Source organism: Pan troglodytes, chromosome 15, assembly GCF_028858775.2.
Source record: "Pan troglodytes isolate AG18354 chromosome 15, NHGRI_mPanTro3-v2.0_pri, whole genome shotgun sequence".
NCBI classification, from domain to species: domain Eukaryota; kingdom Metazoa; phylum Chordata; class Mammalia; order Primates; family Hominidae; genus Pan; species Pan troglodytes.
Window position 1 is genome coordinate 27,173,012 of NC_072413.2, and position 20,656 is coordinate 27,193,667.

A 20,656-nucleotide genomic window follows, 5' to 3' on the forward strand; every position below is an offset into this window, starting at 1 on the left:
CTTCTCTTGCCCTCTCTTGCCCTTCTGCCTTCTGCTATAGGATGGTGCAGCAAGAATGTGCTCACCAGATGCTGGCCCCTCAATCTTTGACTTCCCAGCCTCTGGAACTATAAGCCAATAAATTTCTGTTCATTATAAATTACCCAGTCTCAGTTGTTCTGTTATAGCAGCAAAATGGACTAAGACACACATACTCATAAAAGATACATGTACATACACTCACAAGTACATACATACAATAATTAGGAAGGCACTGATGTTAAATACTATATGGCAGAGTTTGGCAAACTTACGCAAAAGGCAAGATAGTAAATATCTTGCTTTGTGGTTCAACAGGCAAAAATGAAGATATATAGGTACTTATAAACAAAAGAGAAAAAATTTCCACAATTTTTACTGATAATTTCAAAATGTAATAATAATTATGTACTTTCTAATAAATAGGATCTATGGATAGTATTTTGCTGAATTTTGATTCAAAATCAGTATTCCTCATCAAATCAATTTCACATATTTGTCTGTTAAGGTTGATCTGTAAGAAAATGTTACATATTTTATCTTTTAAAATATCTTTTTGCACAGATAAGTATTGCCAAATACTGATAGCAGTCCACTAGTTATGGCCCAAATTAAACATTTTTCACTTATAAGGCATTTATAGAATTGTTAGATTTTTCTGTTGATATTTGCCCTTCAGCATTTCATTACATTGCAGATTAGTCACTTCCAGTTAGAAGTTAGGTGGAAACTCTTCAGCTGCACAGGTAAAAGGCATTTGAAATATATAAATTTCCTTTGCACTTGCATTGAAGCCTGAAAAACACTGCTGGAAATATAGTCTGAGTTCATAAAATACAACCACTAATTTATTTTTTTCTGAGAATGGATATCTTACATCTTGTTTTAACTTGTGTCCTTGTGGGAAATGTATAAAGCAGCTTCATTTACTTGTTATCCAAACAGTATTAGTTGTCTTAAAATTAACTTTACCATAGTATATTTCTCATGAACTAACCACTGTTTTCCTTGTAATTTTAGCTTGAATTTATTAATAAACACTACCAATTCTGCAGCAAAAGCTTATTTCCAAAGCCACGCCATATTTGATAATATTGGTTGAGTATGCTTCTTCTTATTAAAAAAATTCAATCTTGACCCTGAGGTTAAACAAAACCACAATAAAACTTTACCACTACTAAGCCATGGAATTGTTGTAAACATTGACGTTCAAGTATTTGTGTGGACATGGGTTTTTAAAAACATTTGGGTGAATACCTAGGAGTGCAATTGCTGGATTATATGGGAGGTCTATGTTTAATTTAAAAGAAACTGCCAAACTGCCTTGTAAAGTGGCTGTATTATTTTGCATTCTCCAAGTAGTGAATGAAAGTTACGATTGCTCCACATCCTAGTTAGCATTTCTTACTGTTCACTTTTGGAATTTTAGGCATTCTAATAGATGTATAGTGGTATCTCATTGTGGTTTTGATTTGCATTTCTTTAATGAAATTATGTTGATCCCCTTTTCATGTGTTTATCTGCCATCTCATATATCATTTTTGAGTAAAGTGTCTGCTCAGATATTTTGCTATTTTAACTTGATTTTTATTGTTGAGTTTTAAATTATACTTACATATGCTGAGTGCAAGTCATTTATCAGGTATGTCATTTGCAAATATTTTATCCTGGCCCATGATTTGTGTTTTTATTCTCTTCTCAGTCTTTTACAGAGCAAAACTATTTAAGTTTGCCAAGGTACTACTTCTTTTTTTAAATTCAATCACATTTTTTTTTATGAATTGTGCTTTGGGTATTTTATCTAAAAAACCATCACCAAACCCAAGGTCATGCAGATTATTTTTCTAGAAATTTTAGTTTTACATTTTAAGTTAGGTCTATGATCTATTTTTAGTTAACTTTTGTTTAAGATGTTAAGTATGTGTCTATACTATTCTTTTTTGCATATTCATATCCCATTTTCCTAGCAACATTTGTTGAAAAACTATCCTTTCTCCCCTGAGTTACCTCCCCCTATTTGCCAGCAATCAATTGATTATATTTGTGTGGACTCTTTATTCTGTTTTATTATTAACATACATCTATACTTTTTTAAATAACACACTGTTTTCATTACTGTAGCTTTATAATAAGTCTGGAAATCTGGTAATGTGAGTATTCCAACTTTCTTCTTTTTCAGAATCATCTTGGCTATTTTAGATCTTTGCCTTTCCATATGGAGTTTAGAATGAGCTTGCTTATACCAACAAAAAAGCTTGTTTAGATTTTGATTGAGATTGCATTGAATCTATAGACCAAATTGGAGAGAACTGACATCTTAACAATATAAAGCCTTCCAATTTATGAACATTGTATATATCTCCACTTATTTAGATATTGTGTGTTTCTTTCATCAGTGTCCTGTAGTTTTCTGTATAGTAGATTTATTACTTAAGTACTTCCTTTTTTATTTGTGCTGTTGTAGATGGTTGATGACTTTGAATTTCATACTCTAATTGTTCATTGCTAGTATATAAGAATAAAATTGATCTTTTATGTTCATCTCTATCCTGTGACCTTGCAATTTTCACTTATTCGTTCCAGGAGATTTTTGTAGTGTCTGTGAGATTTTCTACATATCTAATTATATCATTTGCAAATAAAGGCTGATTCACTTCTTTTCCTCCAATTTTATGCCTTTTACTTCTTTATCTTGCATCTTATTCTTGCTAGGAATTTCAGTATAATATTCAAACCTTGTTTTTTAACTTACTATTTTTTTTCTCCTCATGTCCTTAGTTTGTTGAACAACTGTTCTCGCTAAAAGGCTAATAGTCTTAAATTTATTTTCTATAAACATTTGTTATTTGTCTGTTGCAATCAAATATGATTTAATTAACTCGCCATTGGTGAATCACATTCCTTGCTTGGCTAACAAATGAACCTCTCAGAAACTGTAGTTTTATGCTCATTTCAATGTGAGTGTGTGTGTGTGTGTGTGTGTGTGTGTGTGTGTGTGTATAAAAATGCTGCCGTGACAATAAATTCCATTTTGCATTTACTAATTTTTCTAACCATCATGGTGAATTGGGGCTGCTATGATGAATACTTGCTCTGGTAATGTCAACTTATATTTTGTACTTTTAGCATAGTTATAGTGTAAATAAATTTTATTTTACCAAATTCAATAACAAATCCACACTCCACTATATCTTAAAAGCTTTTCTTTTTTTTTGTTTTGATATAATGGATATGCATGGATAATAAGAATAATAGTAAAATGTCACAGTATGCAGACACATGTGATGCCTGAAATGCTGTCGATTGTTAACTGTAACACTGGGATTTGTAGTGTCCTGGGCATCACTGTGAAACACTGAGAGAGACACGTGCAGTCTCTGGAGCAATATCTCTACTTTTGTAGCTCAAAACAGCCTTAGGTAAGTATATATGTGAATGACCATTGCTATGTTTCAAGAAAACTTTATTTGTGGACACTGAAATATGAATTTCATATAATTCTCATATGTCATGAAGTATTAGGCCTCTTTTATTTTTTTCAAACCATTTAACAATGTAAACACTGTTCTTAGCTTGCAGACCCTGGAAAACAAGTAGTAGAGAGGATTTGGCTCATGGACTGTAGTTTGCTGACCCCTGCTTTAGCGCTGTAAAAAATCTAGAGAAGGTGGAGAGGGGGCATAAATCTTTTATAAAAAGACATCAAACTAGGGCTAGGCCAGTGTCCTGCCATATGTTCTGAGAAAGAGCAAGTCTGCGTGTATATGTGTATATGTACACATATATATGGATGAGTACGTGTGTACATATTTAAGTGAATGAAATTGTATGTATTTGTGCCTACATGTGTGTATTAATATGTGCATATATATGAGTGTATATATGTTTTTGTGCATATTTCTGTGTTTATGTGTGATTAAAGACTCAGGATTAAATCATGTATTTTTTCTCGTAAGATGTATATATAGATATTTGACTGTTGATAATGTAGAGATGCCAATTTTAGCTGTATCTTGGCTTCAAGATCTAGTTCAAAATTATACTTTGTTACTCAATTACAAAAGAGTCGAGATATGTCTCTTTCAGTAACACTGTTCCTTTTACCAGCTAACCAGAAACTGAATTGCCACATAACTACTCAGGTAATTACACTGCATTTAGTGCCAAAATTTAAGCATCCATGCCACCAAGACATTTTTCCTTTTTTTTTTGCTTTTAATTTCATTTAAAATCTTGTATTAAAAGATATTGCTCTTCTTGGGAGTTATGCAACTTAATTTCTTATCTAGTTCAAATTTTATTTTTCTTTTCTAAGATGCTATTCAACATTTGAAGTGTTGGATACATTATGGATAAAGGGGGAAATATCAACTATAACTTTGTTTTTGCTGTCTGTTATGACTATACATGGGGTGGGGGTAGGGTGGACAGGTCAGCACATATTTCTTGCCAATTCCATATGTGAAATTCATGGGATACTCAGAAAATATTGTGTGCCTCCATCTACTCAGCTGGAAAGTAGGATTTTAAAAAATGGCTTGCAGAGAGAATATGGAAGGTATGGTGTGTGGCAATTGAAGAGGACAGTAGGAGATTCCCAACACATTACGTATCTCAAATGATGAGCACTTCAAGTAATATAACAAGGAGCAAATGGTTATTATCAAACACTGTCTTAGACAACAAGAGGGTTTCCTACTGTCTGTAGGGATGAGACAACATAAAGTACTGTTGGCTCCAAGATATTTAGAAGTCATTTTATCATACAATTTACTTCTATCCTATAAGCTTCCAGAAACATTTGAAAGGAAAGAAAGCCTTTGGCAAAGGAAACGTCACTGGATCCATCATGTGTAAATTATTTTCCTAATTATACAATTTTTATTATTTCAACATCGAATTATTCCATATATGTGGGCTGGTATTTTGGGGAAAAACTGACTATTATTTGATATTTTATTATATTATTTCCAAGAAATATTCTAATGATTGTTTTTCACTTTTTTGAAATTACAGCATTTTAAAAAGGTTGTACATCTAGCAATACCTAACAAAATAGGAAATCAACTTGGTAAGTAATGTATTACAACTTTCATTTTTAATACGCATTTTGCCTAGTTCAAATAGGACATTTATACCTATAATTAAATCTTAAAGAAACTCCTGTCTTCCAAACACATGTATGTGTCTATTCTCTCCAATGGTAGGAAAACAAAATCAGACTCACACAAATTAAAACTAGAGTGAACATATCAATCATTATTTATAAATCCAGAGAATTAGAACACAGAATGTAGAAACAGTATATTAGGTATTACATGGGAATTTTTTTAATCCTGTAGTTATGATGGTGAACTGTCTTTGAATGTACAATTTATGGCTACTAGAATTGTTTTTATGCTAAAATTACGGATAATGTGAATCCTCAGTATCTGTGGAAAATAGATTCTGCATTGCTACTTAAGGTAGATGTTTACTTCTTTTCCTATTTAGAGCTGAAAGTCCTTTCTGCTTTAGTTCAGGCAAGCAAAGCTAAATAAAGTTAATAATGTTTCCCTGCCCACCTATATTTCTTAATTACCTGTGATTCTGTGTACCTTGGTAGTATAAGAAGGTTGCAAAACTCCACATTTTTGACATCTTGAGAAGAAAAGAAGTGGAAGCAGGAGATCCAAACAAAATCCATGCTAGATAACTACTAAATTGATCAGACATTTGGTGTTTTGAGTAAACTGTGGGTAAATTGCCCTCTTTAACCCCAGATCGGACCTTTGTAATCAGCCAGCATTTCAGAAACTTACATGACTCAATTACTGTGTCTCTGAGTGTCTTTCTTTAAATACCTCAGTTTGACTTGAAAAAGAATTGGAGATTACAACAAAAATTAAATCAATATAAAAGCATTTAATTTATATTTGAATACTTGATCTTAACTGAACCTAATTATGAGTTTTCTTTCTGTTTACAGATAAGGACATTTTCTCCTAAAACTGTTAGATTTTATCATCTGTATAACATACATTTTTTCATCTCTATAGTATGAAAACATCCATATGGATATGCATCATTGCTTTTCAGGTGTCAAAATTTGTGGATAAATATATAGTTTATAAGAAGCAAATAAGTGGCAAATAACAAACTGTGACTATTAAAGTAATATGAAATTCAAATTCAAATAAAAATACGTGTGTGACTAATAAAGCTGATAGCTCAGGGTTCAAAGTAAGAAAGAACTAGTTATATTAATGAAGTCATTTAACTTAGCTATAAAACAATAAAAAGCAAGAACTTATTGAAAATTATAACTCTGTTTAATTTCTTGATAAATCAGTCAACATCGTTTCTACTGAAATTATCTCTATTCCCAACACATTATTGTTTCCAGTTCACATTATGCTCAGGAAGGACGGATTTTCATCACATAGAATGGTTTAATTTGGTTAATTGTGTTTCTTTCTCAGTATACCATCTGTTTGAATCAGGCTTAAGTTGAAGATATCTGAAACTACTCTGGCTATTTAAAGCAGAAAGGATTTAATACAGGAATTAAGTTCATACAAATTTATTGGAAGGCCGGGATAACAGGATCCAGTACCTCAGAAGTAACCCACCCGGAGAATTTCTACTTCTGTTGTAATTAAGAATCTGTAGTACTGTCACTGCAACCATACGCTCTAGAAATATATTGCTTTAGGTATGCAACCCATAGATTAGAAAACTATGTACTGTTGACTCCAGAGCCACATTACATCTGTTATATTGGCACAAGCAAAAATGGATGCCTGGAGGCCTTTCAATATTCAGAAATTAATTACTGGGCACTGGGATCTGTGAAAATGCTGTTGTAGAAAAATCCAGGGCCCCTGTGATTATGCTGACCAACAGAAACGGTAGACCTGTGGCTTTCAAACTACCCTCCTTTCAAATATCACGTTACTATATTTTATTGTCCAAACCTAAACCACATTCTGTGTTCCATCTGCAAAAGAGACTCAGAAATGTGGATTTTAGCTTATCAGCATCAAAAGTGTAGGAAAGCTTAGTATTGATGGTGGTGTGGACAGTGAGCACAAATCCACCAGAACTCCCACTATTCTTCTGTTTGTCCATTTCCTGACCATTCATGCTTCTCTTCCTGTACATACATTTCCAAACAATATTATCTACAACAATCAATTTTCACCCAATCCAATGCAATGATTCTCCCATACAAATAAAACCTACTTATACCGTTCCCAAAAGAAGCCAAGCTTCTATTAGTCATAGACTCCTCTGGATGACGTCAATTCCTCTTCCAGTGCACTTATCTTCCTGTCTACATATTTAATAAAGTTATCAAAAAACAACACATACTATGAAGTGGGAGAATGGAATATAAAAAAGGAAATATGTCTACATAGAATAAAATACATAAAGAAAAAGGAAGTAAATATGGCATTTGTTTATCTGAATGGTCATAAATGATGATTGGTATTCAGAGCATCCTTTTTCTACTCTGAATTTCATGCTCCTGTTATATCCTTAGCTCTATGGCATTAGATGGTGGGTGGGTTAAAGCCAATCTTCATTCTTTATGGGTCTGAGCCACTGGTGGCCTTGGCTATCTTGAACTGCTGAAATTGTACGTGAATTTTTAACTCTGGACATGGTAATTTGATGACGCATCCCAACAAGTCCTGTAAAACACAGATTCTTACAAGCTGCCTGACACACACTTTAATACCAACCCTGAATCCCCTTAAAACAAAGATCAATCTTCCTATCCAACAGAGTAACCTCTTTTTTTCTCCTCTTTTTAAAAAAAACTTTATGGTCATAAGGACACCCAAATAGCCTGTTAGTAGTTTTAACTTCCAGTTGTAGGAACCAGTGTGCTATCTTGTGGAAATATTACTTTCTTGGAAATTATAGCCTCTAAATCAAAAGAGGTCAATGTTGTGGGATGAAGAAGGAAATTTTTGCAAAAGAACACACCCTCAATTTCCAGATCATATATTCTCATTACAGGAGAAAATGTACTAAAATGAATGTGCTCCATTTTGGCTTTCAACACCTATTAAGTTGGTCACTCATCACTGGGACTTCTGCTGATGCTGCCACAGAAAAGTCCAGTGTTACCATGAACATGCCAATAAGCAGAAACAGCAGAATCAGTGGGAGCACAGACCTACCATGCTCCTGCTTCCAAATCTCATGTTAGTTTCTCATATTGCTTGAGCATGGATAACATCTCAACCCATCTGCAAAGGAATCTTGGAAATATAACACGTTGAAAGGAAGATGGAATGGATATTGTGTGCCACTCTCTCCAATCCCATATGCCATCTAACTTTACTGATACAGCATTCTTTTTAACTCAGTTCATGGGTCATCCACTTCTTCCTTCTCCTTGCCTTATTTATTAATTAATTTGTTATTGTTGTTATTTGTGATAATAACACTTAAGATCTACTCTCTGAGTAAATATTTAAGTATGTAATACAATATTATTAACTATAGGCACTACATTGTAAAGTACATCTGTAGAACTTATTTATCTTGTGCAACTGAAACTTTGTACCCCTTTCCTAATATCTCTCTATTTTGCCATTCCCTAACCTCTGGTAGCCACCTTTCTACTCTGTTTCTGTGAGTTTCACTATTTTAGATACCTCATATAAGTGGTGTCATGCAGTATTTGTCCTTCTGTGTCTGACTTACTTCACTTACCATAATGTCCTTCAGGTTCATTCATGTTGTTGCAAATGGCAGGATTGCCTTTCTTTTTAAGACTTAGTCATATTTCTTGCATTTATGTACCACATTTTCATTATCATTTTATCCATTTATGAACTTTTATGTTGCTTTCATATCTTGACTGTTGTGAATATGCTGAAATGAACGTAAGAGTGGAGATATGTCTTCGAAATCCTGATTTCTATTCCTTTGGATATACAACCAGACATCAAATTGCTGGATTGTACGGAAGTTTTATTTTTGTTCTTTTGAGGAATCTCTACACCCTTTTCCATAGTGGCTATAGCAATTAATAGTGCCACCATTAGTACAAGAGTTTCTTTCTCTTCACATCCTCACTACCAATTGTTATTTTTAAAATATTAGTCATTATAACAGGTGTGAGGTTTGAATTTTATTTTATTGTGATATTAATTTGCATTTCCCTGATGACTAATGATATTGAGCATTTTTTCATATACCTGTTGGCCATTTGTACATATTCTTTGAGAAAATGTCTATTCAGTTCTTTGCCCATTTTTTCCATGATTAAAAGTGGGATATGAAGTCTTCAACTATTATGGTATTGCTATCTATTTATCCTTCAGAACCATCAATATTTATTTTATATAGTTAGATGCTCTGATTTTGGTGCATATATATTTCTAATTATTATAAGTTCTGGTCAAATTGACAATTTTATCATATAATGACCTTCTTTGCCTTTCGTGACAGTTTTGGACTAATATCTCTATTTTGTCTTATATAAAAAGAGCCACTCCTGATCTCCTTTGGTTACCATTTGCATGGAGTATCTTTTTCCAGTGAAATTCCTTCACTCTCAGCCTATTTGTGTACCTAAATGAAAAGTGCATCTCTTGTATGGATTATACAGTTGGATCTAATTTTTTAACCCATTTATCTATTCTATTTCTAATTGGTGAGTTTAATTCATTAACATTTAATTATTGATAGCTAAGGAATTATTATTGCCATGTTGTTAATTGTTTTCTATTTTGTAGTTCTCTTGTTTCCCTTATCCTCTCTTGTTGTCTTTGTTATTTGATGATTTTTTAAGGTTGCATACTTCTATTCCTTTCTATGTATTATTATTACTCGTTGGTATATGCTAGAAGTTTTTCTTTGTAGTTACCATGAGGCTTGCATAAAACTTCTTATAATTATAATTGTATATTTTAAGCTGAAAACAACTTAACTTCAATTACATACAAAACTCTATACTTCCACATCCCTCACATACAGTTGATATTATTGATGCCAGAATTTCTTTGTTTTTATATTATTATTCATTAAAAGTTTTTGTGGTTATAGTCATGCTTAATACTTTTGTCTTTTAATTTTTATGCTAGGGTAAAGTGGTTGCATTATTCTGTATCTGTCTATATATTTACGATTACCATTGAGATTTATACTCTCATGGGTTTTCATGTTGCTGTTTAGTGTTCTTTCATTTCAACTTGAAAAATCCACTTTAACATTTCTCTAAGGCATCTAGAGGTGATGAACTCTCTATTTTTGTTTGTCTGGGAAGTCTTTATTGCTCCTTCATTTTTAAAGGACAGTTTTGCTAGGTATAGTATTCTTAGTTGATAGTGTTTTGCTTTCTTTCACTGACTATATCACTCTACTATCTTCAGGCCTGCGTGTCTCTTTTGAGGAATCACTGATAGTCTTATGTAAGCTTTCTTGAATGTGGTGAGTTGCTTTCTCTTGCTGCTTTCAAAACTGTCTCTTCGTCTTCGATAATTTCATTAATGTGTCTTACTGTAGACTTTTTTAAGTTTAACTTATTTGAGGACTTTGGGACTTCAATATCTGAATGTCCATTTCCCTTCCTACTTTTAGCAAGTTTTCAGTCATTAATTCTCTAAATTAGCTTTCTATTCCTTTCTCTGTCTCTTCTCTTTTTGAAATTCTCATAATGTGTATTTTAGTTCAGTTGACAGTGTCCAGTAAGTTCTATAGAGTTTATTTCTTCTTTATTCTCTTTTCTCCTGTGACTGGATAATCTCAAATGACCTGTCTTGGAGTTTATTGACTATTGATTGAGCTGCTCTTCAAGTTATTTATTGAAGTATTCAGTTCAGTCACTGTATTTTTTAGCTCCAGAACTTCTGTTTGGTTCTTTTGCATGCTTTCTATATCTTTGCCAAAATCTTGTATTGTTTTCCTGATTTTTATTGTTCTTTATCTGTATTTGTTGTAGCTTACCGAGCTTCTTTAATATTATTACTTTGAATTCTTTGTCAGTTAGTTGATAGATCTCTAGTGTTTAGGGTTTATTATTGGGGTTTTATTTTGTCCCTTTGGTGATCTTTTGTTTCCCTGATTCTTTATTATCCTTGCTGCCTTGCCTTGGTGTCTGTGCACTTGAAGAAGTAGTCGCTTCTACCAGTCATTGTAGACCGGCTTTGGAAGGGAAAACCCTTCACCAGTCAGTCTGGCCATAGATTCTGGATGGGCAGGTTGGTGGGGTCGACAAGAAGAGGAAATTGGAGTTGGAGTCCATGAGCAGGAATTTCTATTGTTGGGGTTCATGGGTGGTCCACTTCTGAATGCCAAAAATGATAAACTGCATTCCTGCTTAATATTAAAAATAGCATAAAATCCATCTTTTCCCCCAACGGTTCCCCAATTATTAAACTGTTTTTTTTCTTGATGTACTCTAGATCTTAATTTTGCATCTTCCAGGCAGACAAGTTTTTTCTTAGATTTAATTTCTGTATTTGATATCCAAGATTGCAATATCATCATGATGTCAGGAATGAGTGATCTCAATTTATCTTGCTTCCGTGGTCCTTACTTGCATCTCCTCACTGTTCTATGCCAAAAACTGTTTATCTATATTTTAATAGGTTTTCAAATAAAGTTTTTATATGCTCACTCTCTGAGAGTCTGGCTACTAATTCAAGGGATTTATATTGCTAATTATTGTTAGCCAAACTTTACATAGATAGAATTTGTTCTAACTAATATATATTATTAAATATTTCTAAAATTTTTACTCTTCAATATTTTTATTTATATTAACTTAGTCTGTTTTTATAAGTATAATTACTGTTTTAAAAAATTCAACAAATGTTTACTCAGTGCTATCTTGTGCCTAGTAAATTACTTGGATCCACAGAGTTAGAAAATGTAAAGCCTGATAAATGTAAAACAGCACTTTCCACATAAAAGTTCACAGGCTGATTATGATTTACTGTATACAAAAAAGACAGTTGAAGGTTTGTCACAGATACACTAATCATATAAATGTAACTCATACATTTACAAGGCTATACATCACACTGCAGACTGAAATCTAAATTTAAAGAAATAAACTGGAGCTTGGTGAGTTCAATATTTTCTTTTACTTTCCATAAAGCATTGAACCTTTTAAATGAAAGTAAATATTAAATAGGTAGGTATTTTAAAAAACATTTCAGCTGCTAAAAAATTTTTATATTTTATGTTGCCAGTTTCATTGTTTAGTTCATTTGAATTGAAGGATTATTCCACAAAACAAAAAATAGTTTTTAAAAGATTGTTTAAAAAGACATTTAGGCAGTAATTTATTCTTTTATTTTTTCTTCTTGCTTAGTGGGCTTCAGGAAGTCAAATTCCTTCAAAAATGGGAGAAAATAACATAATATATCATAATATTACCATTTTCTTAATATTGCTTCTAAAATATGTAGTAATTTTTACTCCAAAATAATTTGAGTGAAAGTTATTTTCACAAATACTACTTTATTTACATCATGGTTGGTGTTTGTGGCAATTTGGTACAAGACTTTAAGAAAGAAACTGTTGGGGGTTCATATAATCTAAAAAAAATTGTATTTCTCTCTTTATATATGTGTGTTGTATATATGTGTATGTATATATGTATGTGAATGTGTGTGTGTGGGGGTGTATAACCACTCACACATATGCAGATATAATCAGTAAAAATGTGTAGTTTATTTGAAGACAATGCTTTAGGATGTACTAGTTGATTCATCAGTTGCTGCCTGCATCTATCTAGTCCTTAATGGGAGCAATCTTTAGTAACTTCCCTTCTTCCCCAAATTAAGTGAATAATTGTATGTCTATTGAACTGATTTTTCTGATCTGTCAGTCATATTTATTATTCATCTAGTTTATCTAGATTGTAAAAAAAATTATTTTAACTTTGGCAAGGAGACACACAGCCTATAGCTAAATACTATGTATGTTTTAGAAAAAGTAATATCAGACATATGATAAAATAGGAGCTCTAGATTTTCTTTTTTTATTATTATACTTTAAGTTCTAGGGTACATGGGCACAACGTGCAGGTTTGTTACATAGGTATACATGTGCCATGTTGGTTTGCTGCACCCATTAACTTGTCATTTACATTAGGTATTTCTCCTAATGCTATCCATCCCCCTGCCCCCCACCCCACTACAGACCCCCATGTGTGATGTTCCCGGCCCTGTGTCCAAGTGTTCTCATTGTTCAATTCTGACCTATGAGTGAGAACATACAGTGTTTGGTTTTCTGTCCTTGCGATAGTTTGCTCAGAATGATGGTTTCCAACTTCATCCATGTCCCTGCAAAGGACATGAACTCATCCTTTTTTATGGCTGCATAGTATTGCATGGTGTATATGTGCCACATTTTCTTAATCCAATCTATCATTGATGGACATTTGGGTTGGTTCCAAGTTTTTCCTATTGTGAATAGTGCCACAATAAACATACGTGTGCATGTGTCTTTATAGTAGCATGATTTATAATCCTTTGGGTATATACCCAGTAATGGGACTGCTGGGTCAAATGGTATTTCTAGTTCTAGATCCTTGAGGAATCGCCACACTGTCTTCCACAATGGTTGAAATAGTTTCCACTCCCATCAACAGTGTAAAAGCGTTCCTATTTCTCCACATCCGCTACAGCATTTGTTGTTTCCTGACTTTTTAATGATCACCATTCTAACTAGTGTGAGATGGTATCTCATTGTGGTTTTGATTTGCATTTCTCTGATGACCAGTGATGATGGGCATTTTTTCATGTCTCTGTTGGTGGCATAAATGTCTTGAGAAGTGTCTGTTCATATCCTTTGTCCATTTTTTGACGTGTTTTTTTTTTCTTGTAAATTTGTTTAAGTTCTTTGTAGATTCTGGATATGAGTCCTGTGTCAGATGGGTAGATTGCAAAAATGTTCTCCCATTCTGTAGGTTGGCTGTTCACTCTGATAGTTCCTTTGCTGTGCAGAAGCTCTTGAGTTTAATTATATCCCATTTGTCAATTTTGGCTTTTGTTGCCATTGCTTTTGGTGTTTTAGACAGGAAGTTCTTGCCCATGCCTATGTCCTGAATAGTATCGCCTAGGTTTTCTTCTAGGGTTTTTATGGTTTTAGGTCTAACGTTTAAGTCTTTAATCCATCTTGAATTAATTTTTGTATAAGGTGTAAGGAAGGGATCCAGTTTCAGCTTTCTACATATGGCTAGCCAGTTTTCCCAGCACCATTTATTAAATAGGGAATCCTTTCCCCATTTCCTGTTTTTGTCAGGTTTGCCAAAGATCAGATGGTTGTAGATGTGTGGCGTTATTTCTGAGACCTCTGTTCTGTTCCATTGGTCTATATCTCTGTTTTGGTACCAATACCATGCTGTTTTGGTTACTGTAGCCTTGCAGTATAGTTTGAAGTCAGGTAGCGTGATGCCTCCAACTTTGTTCTTTTTGCTTAGGATTGTCTTGGCAATACAGGCTCTGTTTTGATTCCGTATGAAATTTAAAGTAGTTTTTTCCAATACTGTGAAGAAAGTCATTGGTAGCTTGATGGGAATGGCGTTGAATCTATAAATTACCTTGGGCAGTATGGCCATTTTCATGATATTGATTCTTCCTATCCATGAGCATGGAATGTTCTTCCATTTGTTTGTGTCCTCTTTCATTTCATTGAGCAGTGGTTTGTAGTTCTCCTTGAAGAGGTCCTTCACATCCCTTGTAAGTTGGAATCCTAGGTATTTTATTCTCTTTGTAGCAATTGTGAATGGGAGTTCACTCATGATTTGGCTCTCTGTTTGTCTGTTATTGGTGTATAGGAATGCTTGTGATTTTTGCACATTGATTTTGTATCCTGAGACTTTGCTGAAGTTGCTTATCAGCTTAAGGAGATTTTGGGCTGAGATGATGGGGTTTTCTAAATATAAAATCAGGTCATCTGCAAACAAGGACAATTTGATTTCCTCTTTTCCTAATTGAATACCCTTTATCTCTCTCTCTTGCCTGATTGCCCTAGCCAGAACTTCTAATACTGTGTTGAATAGGAGTGGTGGGAGAGGGCATCCCTATCTTGTGCCAGTTTTCAAAGGGAATGCTTCCAGTTTTTGCCCATTCAGTATGATATTGGCTGTTGGTTTGTCGTAAATAGAGGAACTCTAGATTTTCAAACTTACTTTAAAATATTTTCGGTTATAAATAATAAGTATTTGAGTTCAATTTCATTAGAAGTCTTAAAACAAAATCAGGGTTGTATTAGCATATTTGCACATAACATAATTAACATAGAATTATAGACCTATATCTTTATATTTCTGTAACTGTTAATTATTAACACAGGTCACACGGTATGATTGGACCACTTCATGGTGTGAAGTGGTAAAGTCTTTTTTTTTAGGTCCTTGTACCTGTAAATCATAGCAGGTAACACATCTTTAAATTGAGGTGATGGGACTGACACACACATTCACAAACACTTGGTTTCAGTATTCACACTGTGTTCTATAGAGTGCTATAATATTCGTCAATTAATATTACTGGGACTGAAAAGCTTTAAACATTCTTTGTTTCCTCAAAGCTGCTTGTAAAATTTTTAGAGTCACAGGCAAGAGTTAATTTTTTTTTTTTTTTTTTTTTTGAGATGGAGTCTCGCTCTGTCGCCCAGGCTGGAGTGCAGTGGCACGATCTCGGCTCACTGCAAGCTCTGCCTCCCGGCTTCACGCCATTCTCCTGCCTCAGCCTCCTGAGTAGCTGGGACTATAGGCACCCGCCACCACGCCAGGCTAATTTTTTTGTATTTTTGGTAGAGACGGGGTTTCACCGTGTTAGCCAGGATGGTCTTGATCTCCTGACCTCGTGATCCTCCCGCCTCAGCCTCCCAAAGTGCTGGGATTACAGGCGTGAGCCACTGCACCTGGCAAGAGTTAATTTTTTAGAGATTTTATCTATCCATGGATTTTAAAATTCCTTTCAGATAGGCTCAAGTAACCTAGTAGATGGAGAAGAGACAGCTCTTTTTGGAACCCTTTTGAATTCTACACTTTCCCTCAAGTTCAGAGAGTCCAGTGTCACCTTGGGATCAAATGTCTTTCTGTAACTCTTTCTTTTCTTTTTTAAATTTTTATTTATTTATTTATTTTTATTTCTTGAGACGGAGTCTCGCTCTGTCACCAGACTTGATTGCAGTGGCGTAATCTCTGCTCACTACAACCTCCACCTCCCAGGTTCAAGTGATTCTCCTCCCTCAGCCTCCCGAGTAGCTGGGATTACAGGTGTGTGCCACCACACCTGGCTAATTTTTGTATTTTTAGTAGAGACAGGGCTTCACGGTGTTAGCCAGGATGGTCTCAATCTCCTGACCTCGTGATCTGCCCGCCTCGGCCTCCCAAAGTGCTGGGATTACAGGCATAAGCCACTGCGCCCGGCCTGTGTAGCTCTTTCTAATAGTCTGGTCTGATTCTTGAGCAATGTGATCAATGTGTAGCTTAAACTCAGAAAGAGATGAAAAAATTATGATTAATTTGCATATCCTCATAAGATGTATTTATTGTATTAAAAATATTTTATGTTCTAGAGTTTCAGGATATTTGTCTATGTTTTGAACATTATTCATTTGCACTGGCATTCCATGACCTATTGGTAAAAATGCAGTGGCTGGGCTGTACCCACAGATGCATGAGTATCAGAATTTCTGGGATTGGAAATTAGTAATTCTTTCATACTCCAAAGTTTGATAATTGCTAACAGAAAAATGAGAGGTGTTTAATTTTTACACAATGGGTTTTTTTTTTTTAAATAGTAAGTGTAGCTATAGTTTGAAGCTGCAGAGTTTGTTAGTCAAATTTTCTTGGATCTAGTCTCCTGGCCCAACTGATATTTTTCAGTGACAGTAGTGCTCTTTGGTCTCCCTAGTCCAGGGATTATGGAGCAGTCTAAGGATCACTCCCAAAATGGGTCCTTCAATAAGTGAATCTTAGTGTATGATACAGATCTGATATCTGATTTTGGGGCTGGATTATTTAATTAAGATTAGAGTCAGGTTTGTCTTTTCCTGACAAAAGAGATACAATATGCTGACTAATTATATTTGCAAAGAAAATAGAGGCCAAAATATACAATGAATTAAGGAGAATATTGAATATTCTGCATGCCAAAGTTAGGAACTAAAACCACTTTTGACAGATGACTGACATAGAGATGCGTTATAATTAGGATTTCTTTTTAAGAACATACCAAACCATATTAAACATTATTGGGAAGATAATTTATAGTTGGTTAGATAATGAATAGAATTAACTAAGTGTATTCTAATGAGAAAAAAATGCCCCTTTCTAAAAGAAAATTATTATTTTCTTATTTATAAAATCAAGATTCAATTAATGATGAAATTCTCGTTCTCAAATAATAGAATGGCAAGTCTCCATTAGATAACGCTAATGAAAAATAATCAATATATTGACTTGATAATTAGACATTACCTATAATTATGTGGAAAAGGTCTTTAAAAATAAATGGACATCTGTTTGATAGATAAAATAAATTGCTAAACATAGGTGTCACTTTGAGACATTTATGCCATTAATATAGAATTACAATGGAATTTTATTTTAATGCTGTGGTAATTAATGCTAAGTTATGATGATAAAAGTACAAATGGCAATGAATAGCAAATGAGGTAATACAATAAATAGCAAATGAATCGGTCCTGACAGAGAACTTACCAGATTGATAAAGTTATAATATTTTTGGTTACTTTGAAGTATTCCTCAAATTTGAAAATTTTATAGTAGTCTACAGAGTTGGAGGTAGATGCGCCATACAATTCTTGTTTCTTTTGAAGGGCCTATATTTTGTAGTGTATCTCTAAAACACATTCTGAGTCCAACCAAAATCCATCAGAATCAGACTATTTTATTTATTTTTTTATTTTGGTGACTCACAGATTCTTTGCCTTTACTGAGTTTACCTCCTCAATTATCAGTCTTTCAGAGTGCACAGAATAAGTAGAAGTTATCGTTGATCTGCTCACAGGACCAAAAAGAACATTATGCCATATCCATTTTCCTAGTCAGCTCTATATTTTGCCTCCTTGATTTTAAAACTATTGCAGTCTTTATATTTCTACCCATATACAGATTATATTATTTTCTTCTTGCTTTGTTTACCTATCTAAATTCACATTGTTTGTGCCATTTCTTCATTATTTTATTTGAAAAGCATTTTCTTCAAAGATCCTATTTGTTGAAATTGTATTTTTCTTTTTAGAATGCCAGCTTATTTTATTAATTTATTTTTCCGTGTAGCATTCATTAATTTAGTAGGTACCCTACACATACCAGGTCTAAGAACTAGACATTCCAAGTTGTCTAGACTCATAGTTCCTTAAACAATGTTTGTTGGATTCTTCTCTCCACTCAGATACAACCTAAGATAGATATTAATCTTTTGCCTTGGACTAAAAAATGTAGCATTCAATCTAACACATAAGTAACATTTTTATGGAAATGGAAGTCCTGTTGGTTGCCCCTTTTTTTTCTGTAGAACATGTGCACATTTGCCTCGTATGACATTTGCAGATAGCTGTGACACATTCCCTCTCATTCAGCAATGTATGTGATTGAATCACTGAAAATTCCTCAGGCTCTAATCAAGCATCCACTGCATACTCTGATGATGCCCTTGAGATAGTCCTCTGTTTTAGACACCATCCCCCCACCATTTTCCAGAGGCTAAACCACCTGAGAGGTACTGGCACCTGTTCGTTCCTCTATTACACAAGGAAGGACCTAGCAAGGACAAAGTTGAGGTATAAGTGACTGGTTTGAAGTGGGAAGGTCCAATGAAGAGCAGGTGAAAAGATGAGGAGGAATAGTACCTCTTCTCTTACTTATGATCAAAGTTCATAAAGCCACCAGGTAGACAATAGAAATAGCATCTTGGATACTGACATATGTTGGGATAATTGAAACCAATTGACAAACCAAGGAGGTGGGCGGGGACTGAGATCTAACTTGTAACTTTAAAAGAACTGGAGGGTGGAAAAAACAGGAAAGCCAAATGTGGGAATGACAGGACAGAAAAATGAGAAACACAATTGTAATTCTGATGCCAACATCTAGAGTTTCTTCTCATATATCCATTTCTGGGGCACTGCTAGAGTTAGCCAGGCTTACTGAAAGACTAATGTCCTAAGGACCATGACCATTTGACACATTTTATTGTGATCCCAGATACAATTTTAAACATTTCATGCTCTACTATAAATTATTGATTAATAAAATTTGGTTACATTCTCTCCCTTTCCAATCTATCTCTCGACTGCAAGGTATTGAAGCATGCAATTAGCAAGAAAAGTTCTAGCCAATAAAGGCATACATTGATTCAGTATGTTTCAAAATGGTGATTTCCATGCTCTTTCCATATTGCAAAGCATTTTTTATAGTTACATGAGTGGGAAGTACAAAATTGCAAAAAAGCCCCAAATTGGTAAGACATTTCCACTTTTATTATCTGCATTTTCATTAAAAAACATTAAATGCTTGCTCCTTTTTGAATAATTCATATTCGTTTTGTATTATTAAACTTTTGCTACTCAGATTGATCTTCATTCACAAAAGCAAATTTATATAATGGCTTGGTTGGTGATATAGCATAATTTCAAAGCCACTTTTCATAAGACTTTAAAAAGAGTTAACCAAGTTCCCTTTCAAAATATAGTTCTCCATGTATAGACTATGTTGATGTTAAATGAAGATGATAGGGCAGTTTTTAATGTAATATCGTAGTGCTAGACAAAACAATGTTTTATGTAATTAGTGTTATATATTAATAACTGCTGCTCATGATGTATCTTTTTATTATTAGTGTCATTGCAAGAGCAGTTTAGACAAGGCTACAAATCTACAAGATGACATCAGTTAATACAGTGAAGACAGCTGGAAATGCAGAGCATTCATACAGGAGACAATGTATTGTAATGGAGATTTCTGTTTCATTTCTCAGCAGAGAGCAGCCACTGTCTTTTGTGTTTGGATAGACATATGGATATAAGAAAAATTATAGAATAGGATAGAAGACATAGTAATCTAATGAGTGTTCTGACTGAATGTTCTAACCTATGAAATTATCAGTCCAAAACTACATGTTCAGAACTTATGTGCAACATTATCTTGCATTATATTAGTAAGTACATTAAAGGAAATAGTGGGAAGAATAAAATTAAGAGAAGAAAAAAGGTTTTTTTTTTTTTCTTTTTACTTGAAGAGCTTCTTTTCAGGAATGGTATGAGTTTTTCCCCAAGCCACCTTAATTTTAAAGTGGCTATAAGAACCCAGAGAGTGGTACTAAAAGTAACTGAAAGTCTCTTAAGAGGTAGTTGCTTTTCAAAGCTATTGCTGAGATTCATGTAAATTAAATGTGTGCAAAGAAAAATGTGTAGAGAATTATTTTAACACTCTTGACTGCTTCCTCCAATTTGAATTTGTTGGATTTCTTTTTACTCTCCCAAAGTCCACTTAAAGAAAGAAATGTTCAATATTAAATTAAGAAACATTAAGAGAAATACATATTTCACTGAATGTGTTCTTCACTTCATTAAGAAAGCATAACGTCCTATGCAACAGTAAATATTCTTTCAGCTTTTTGATAGTACAGCTCATGTAAACTAGAAT

At 33.7% G+C, this 20,656-nt stretch overlaps 1 long non-coding RNA gene across 1 annotated transcript in view; it reads left to right on the forward strand.

Moving 5' to 3' along the window:
• LOC129136967 (uncharacterized) overlaps positions 1-20,656 on the forward strand; it is a 208,335-nt gene that overhangs the window by 94,967 nt on the left and 92,712 nt on the right. The window contains exon 3 of the long non-coding RNA XR_010150898.1: positions 5,035-5,089. This is a non-coding gene — a long non-coding RNA (uncharacterized LOC129136967). The remainder of the gene's footprint in view (positions 1-5,034; positions 5,090-20,656) is intronic.